General features: G+C 34.0%; 1 long non-coding RNA gene across 1 annotated transcript in view; it reads left to right on the top strand.

The window, feature by feature from the left end:
- The first annotated feature begins 2,734 nt into the window (after positions 1-2,734).
- Positions 2,735-6,612, top strand: part of LOC115286482 — a 10,115-nt gene continuing 6,237 nt past the window's right edge. The window contains exons 1-2 of the long non-coding RNA XR_003906084.1: positions 2,735-2,829; positions 4,297-4,370. This is a non-coding gene — a long non-coding RNA (uncharacterized LOC115286482). The remainder of the gene's footprint in view (positions 2,830-4,296; positions 4,371-6,612) is intronic.

The following is a 6,612-nucleotide window of genomic DNA, read 5'->3' as shown; positions in this document are numbered from 1 at the left end:
AACGCCTCTGTTCACAAACTACCCAACAACACAAGACAACTATGGCGAATGCTTCTCACCAAATTCAGGATCTGGAGCTAAACTATTCCCCCTCTGCTGCCTCTGCTACCTTGTATCTTGTGTAAATTAATGAATCTCTTTGCCTCTCAGTTTTCTCACATGTAAAGCTATTTTAATAATAATACTATGTAGGATTGAATTGCAGTGCTGGCTGGCTCACTTGCTAGAGAATATGACTCTTTTTTTTAAGTTTTTAATGTTTTTTATTTATTTTTGAGAGACAGACAGTGTGAGCAGGGGAGAGTCAGAGAGAGAAGGAGACACAGAATCCAAAGCAGGCTCCAGGCTCTGAGCTAGCTGTCAGCACAGAGCCCAATGCGGGGCCTGAACCCATGAACCATGAGATCATGACCAGAGCCAAAGCCAAACGCTCAACCAACTGAGCCACCCAGGTGCCCCGAGAATATGACTCTTGATTTCAAGGTTGTGAATTCAGTCCCCACTCTGAGTATAGTGATTAAAGATAAAACCTTTAAAAAAAAGAATTGAGTTGGTTAAAATTCATTAGATCAATGACAATGCCAGAGTCAAACTAAGTGGTAAAAATATTGGTTACAATTATACTTGTGACATATTTATAAAACTAACTCTTCTTCATCCATTTTAAGTGGATGAAACAATGAAACACTGCTGGGCAATGATATCCAAGATACGTTTTAAGTAAAAAAAAAAAAAAAAAAAAAAGCAAAGCCCTGTAGATTTGTATAAAATAAAAATAATACATAAATACATGTGTATATGTACAGAACCACATACATAAATATTTGTTGGATATTCCCAGGCTACCTTAAATATTCAAGTACTGGTAATCAAGCTGTTTCCAATGAGAAGAGCCATGGCTAGGCAAGCAGGGAGAAGGGGAAAACATACTTTTCTTCTTATACTATTTGGTAACTTTAGAGCATTGTATCATGTGGCTGTATTAATTATTTCCAAAGAATTAACAAAATAATTTACCTGAGTTAAAAATGTACTTGTTTATGAAGAAAACTCATAATGAATCCATAAATATATATGAGCTTCTGTTAAAACAGATATATGTTATTAAAGCACTAAGTTAATTTTTTTAAGTTTGTTAATGTTTGTTTTTTAGAGATAGAGACAGACAGACAGAGCATGAGTGGGGGAGGGGCAAAGAGAGAAGGAGATACAGAATCCCAGGTAGGCTCCAGGCTCTGAGCTGTTAGCACAGAACCCAGTGCAGGGCTTGAACTCACAACCTATGAGATCATGATCTAACCAACTGAGCCACTGCAGTATCTCAACATTAAGTTATTTTTATAATGTAGAGTTTTGAATTGGCTATGTAATACTTTAAATAAATAACTTTACCATCAGAAAAATGCAAATCAAAACTACAATCACATCACACTTGTTGAAACAGCTATTTTCAAAAAGATAAGAGATAACAAGTGTTGGCGAGAATGTGGAGAAAAGGGAACCTTTATGCAGTGGGATTAGAACTGATGGAGCCACTGTGGAAAACAGTGTGGAGATTCCTCAAAAAATTACAAATAGAACTGCCATATGATCCAGCAGCCCCACTTGGTTATATAGCCAAAGGAAATTAAATCAGCATCCCAAAGAGATAGCTGCCTGTCATGTTTATTGAAGCACTATTTATAATAGTTAAGACATGGAACCACTGTCCATCAAGATGTGAATAGATAAAGAAAATGTAGTCTGTTTATAAAGTGGAATATTATTCAAGTACAAAGAAGAAGGAAGTCCTGTCATTTGTGACAACATGAATGAATGTTAAAGGCATTATGTTAAGTGAAATAAGTCAGACAAAGGCAAATGCTATACAATGTAATCTAAAAGAACTGAACTCCTAGAAATGGAGAGCAGATTGGTAGTTCCCTGAGCTGGTAGGGAAGGTGCGATGGGGAGAAGGGGGTGAGTGGAAGGGGAGAGGGGGAAGGGAGATGTTGGTCAAAGGGCACAAACTTTCAGTTAAGAGGAATAAATTCTGGGGGTGTAATAAACAGCATGGTGGCTATAGCTGACAATACTGTATTGTACACCTGAAAGTTACTAGGAGAATAAATCTTAAATGTTCTCACAACAGAAAGCAATTATGTGAGGTGATGGATATGTTACCTAACCTTATCATGGTGGTCATTTTTCAATATATATGTGCATCAAATCATCACACAATGTTACATGTCAGTTATATCTCAATAAAACTAAAAATAAAAGATGATCATCAATATCAGTACAAGTAAAAAGTAGAATCATGATTGTGCTTGGTAATTTCAAGTTGGATGAAAGCGGTTGAGTTGATTCAGTGATTTGCCTTCTTGTGGATTTAATTCTTGAAGCGTCCTTTGAAATTTCAGTTTTGTTCCACTCCAGACTGCAAAATCTATATGGAAAAGAAAGAAAGAAAGAAAGAAAGAAAGAAAGAAAGAAAGAAAGAAAGAAAGAACGAATGAACGAACGAACGAAAGAAAGAAAGAAAGAAAGAAGGAAGGAAGGAAGGAAGGAAGGAAGGAAGGAAGGAAAGAAAGAAGAAAGAAAGAAAGAAAGAAAGAAAGAAAGAAAGAAAGAAAGAAAGAAAGAAAGAAAGAAAAGAAAACAAGAAACAAAACAAAAAAAGAACCAGAACCTTTTTTAAAGTTCTACTGAATTTTCTGTGCACTTCTGAAGGTCTGTGGTTTTTATCATCAAACCACAAAAAAAGCAGGATTAAGACATGTGGGCCTTACAGTGATGGTGAAAACTTCACATTAATTATGGATGAAAGGTTCAGCAGAGCCAAGCAAGGTCAGATTAAGTTTGGCAAATTTATTGTTTTTTTCCAGAAAACTAGCCAAGTATTACAGGGAGGGAATACCCATCTTCTCTCCTTCCACCACCACATGTTTCCCTTTGTATCAATTGTGACACTGAGATTTTGGCAATTTTGCATAGGATTTATGAGAATTGGAAAGAAGTCTAATGAACAGCCAACTCTCGGGCTTTCTTTGTGGACATCCATCCCAATGAAGTTCACATTTGGAAATCTGTTATTGCTGATATCTGCCTCTTGTACTAAATCTCACACTTAAAATGTCCCAGATATTCTTATGATATGGCTAGCTCTCAGAAAAATATTGCTGTTGCCAGACAACTGAGAACCCTTAATATTGACATAATACTTTCTTAGCAATCATTGCGTATTCTTAAAGTATTACAAAAATACATTTTGTTATATGTAAGTTTTCAATAGACCAACCTAGACTCTAGGTTAGTCTTTATCTACCAACCTACATCGTGGCATCTATGGATATTGGCATTTGAAAACTTGGGTTCAGATCTGAATTTTAGCCTCCCTTACCTACTGTGCAAGCTTGGAAAATGACCTCACCTCTGAGCATCACTTTCCCTAGAAGAAATAAGGCTTATAAGGCATTACAATGCATTTCCCATGCCCATAAGGGACCTGGAAGGGAAAAAGTTGGCACATTCAATGGGGATGATGGAAGAGATTTTAATGAAGTGATATTTATAGACTTGAGGGTGGGATTAATGGGAAACTAGAAAGGGTGTGAAAAAGTACCGGCTGGAAACCATTATTACTATCTTTATTCTGAAAGGGGTGAGGAAAGGGAGTGGTTACCAGAAGCACCAAGAACTGCAGTTATAGGTCAAGGCTACCCAGTAGGAACTGAAGAGAGATGTAATTTGTGTAAAGTGTCTAGGAAAAAAAAAACTAGCATGGGAACATCTAATATTTACTTTAAAAATAAATAAAATAGTTATGGATGGAAAGAGTTTGTTTTGTGAACATATCAACAGTTGGAAACTGGTGATAATAGTAACAGCTTTTTCCATAGTAAGGAGAAATAACATTCCTGGGATTTATTAAAATATTATAAAATTTAAATTTACATACAAAAGTGGTATGACAAGTGGAAAAGAACTGATAATTCTGAAAGCTAAATACATAAGGGCGTTCCAATATGCCAAAAACTACTAGGGGGAAGATGGTTTCTCAGTAAATATTGATTGGAAATTGGTCAATAGCTTTGAAAAAATATTGGATGCTTGTCCAACTCTTTCTTTCTTTCTTTCTTTTTTTTTTTCCTGAGGGGTTTCTTATAAACACTGATGGGATTGTGTTAAAATCTCTGAGTAAGATGAGAGATCAATTAATTTCTTCTTGAAAGTCTGCCTTCAAGATGTATATTTACTGAACTTTAATAGTCAAGATGTGTATCAACTGATTTTGTTGTCCTTCTGGTATTTCAGAGGTAAGAGGTTCCCCTTCAGTCTTGATTGGAAAGAAGAGGATGTGGAACACAGACATACACAATCCATGAAAGGTAGAAGCGAGAGAGAAAATTAATTTTTTTCCTTGTAATTTGTTATTGCTGTGTATTTTAGTGCAAATGATCTGATCTAGTTTAATTTTAACATATATTTTTAGAAAATCTAAAGCTGCTCAACATCTTTACCATCTTCCCACATAATACAAAAATTTTAGAATGATTTATATGCTACTTTTTACTTTTACTTTAGTTCTGTTTTTAATCCTCAAAGGAGAAAAGATTATTTTACACCATTAGTATTTTTTTATTGAAGTAGAAGTATAATTAACATACCATGTCACATTAGTTTCAAGGGTATAATATAATGATTCAATAGTTCTATACATTGGACAGTTTCCATCAAAATAAGTGTACTCTTAATCCCCTTTATCTATTTCACCTATCCCCCCACCTACCTCCCCTCTGACAGCTGCCACTTTGTGAAATGTTCTGTATTTAAGTGTCTGTTTTGTTGTTGTTGTTTGTGTCTTTTTTGTTTGTGTATTTGTTTTGTTTCTCAAATTCCATATAACTGAAATCATTTGTTATTCATCTTTTTCAGTCTTATTTCACTTAGTGTAATCCATCCATATTGTTACAAAAGGCAAGATCTCATTCTTTTTTTTTATGGCTGTGTATGCCACATCTTCTTCATTACTAATTGTTTAAATTTACCCACATATTTACCCTTTTATCTACTCATCATTGCTTTTTTTTTTTTAATCTTAGTCTTCTGGGATTGTTCTCCTACTACCTCAAGTACATTATTTAAGTTCTATAGTCTAGATGTTCCTTTAGAGAAGTGGGTGCTAATAAACTTGCATAGCTCCAGTTTCTTAGAATATATCTTTATATCGCTTTCATATTAATAGTAGTTCCACCGTCCACATAATTCCAGTTTCGCAGTGTTTCTACATTGTACACTGAAAATACTCCACAGGGAGTTTTATTGGTGTTTGTTGAAGAATCCGCAGTTAGTCCAATGGATGTACCTTCCCAGATGATCTCTTTTTTGCCCTAGCTGCTTTTAAGTTCCAGTCTTAGTTTTTCTTCTAATATTTAATTACAATATGCTGGGGTACATTTTATTTATTATGTTGAAAGTCATTGTGTTTCTTAACTTTGAGGTTATGTCTTTCATAATTTTTGTAAAATTATCAACCAGTAGGTATGAATACTTTGTTTCCCTAATCTCTGTAGCATTTCATTTTGGTACACCAATAAGCCATTTATTAGAATTTCTCAGTTTTCCTTCCATGCCTCTTCATAGATACATTTTAAAATAATTATCATTACAGAAGGAAAACAATGGTAATTTTTCCTACTTATGTCCTGCTTCTAATTATACTGAATGAGTCATAGATGATAAACCTGTTAGATGACAGCCATCTAGTTTAAGGACTAGAAAATCTTTTTTATATTCAGAATTAACTCATAAAATTCCTCCTCTTAAACTGTTTATAAAAATGAAACATTTTTATTCAGTAACCTATTCAAGAGAGAGTAAGCTCACTGCAAAAGAAATCATCAACAAAATGAAAAGTCAAACTATAGAATGAGAGAAAATATTTGCAAATATTTACAAATCATATATCTGACTATTATATATTTACACACACACACACACATATAGATATATATAAACTCAGACAATTCAATAGCAAAATATTTATCTGATTTAGAAATGTGCAGAGAATCTAAATGGACATTTTCCCTAAGAATACATACAGCTGCCTAACAGTTACATAAAATGATGCTTAATATCACTCATCATCAGGGATATGCAAATCAAAACCACAATAGATGTCACTTCATACCTGTTAAAATAGCTATTTTCAAAACAGGAGGGCAATAACAAGCATTGGTGAAGATGTGGAGAGAAATGAATCCCTTGCACACTGTTGGTGGGAATGTAAATTGGTGTAGCCACTGTGAAAAACAATATTGAGAGTCCTCAAAAAATTAAAAATAGAACTACCATATGACTCAGCAATCAGTAAGTTCTAGGGATTTACTCAAAGAAAACGAAAACATTGTGGAATATTATTCAGATATAAAAAAAGAATGAAATATTACCATTTGTGACAACATAGATGAATCTTGAGGCATTATATTAAATTAATGAGAGAAGGACAAATACCATATAATTTCACTTATATGTGATATCTAAAAAGCAAAACCAACCTCAAAGATATAGAGAATAGATTGGTGATTGCTAGAAGCTGGGAATAAGGTTTGATTTAAATATGTGAAGGAG

The sequence above is a fragment of the Suricata suricatta genome, chromosome 1 (genome assembly GCF_006229205.1).
Source record: "Suricata suricatta isolate VVHF042 chromosome 1, meerkat_22Aug2017_6uvM2_HiC, whole genome shotgun sequence".
NCBI lineage: Eukaryota > Metazoa > Chordata > Mammalia > Carnivora > Herpestidae > Suricata > Suricata suricatta.
The sequence above is the reverse complement of the archived record's forward strand: the minus strand, read 5'-3'. Positions and strand labels throughout refer to the sequence as shown.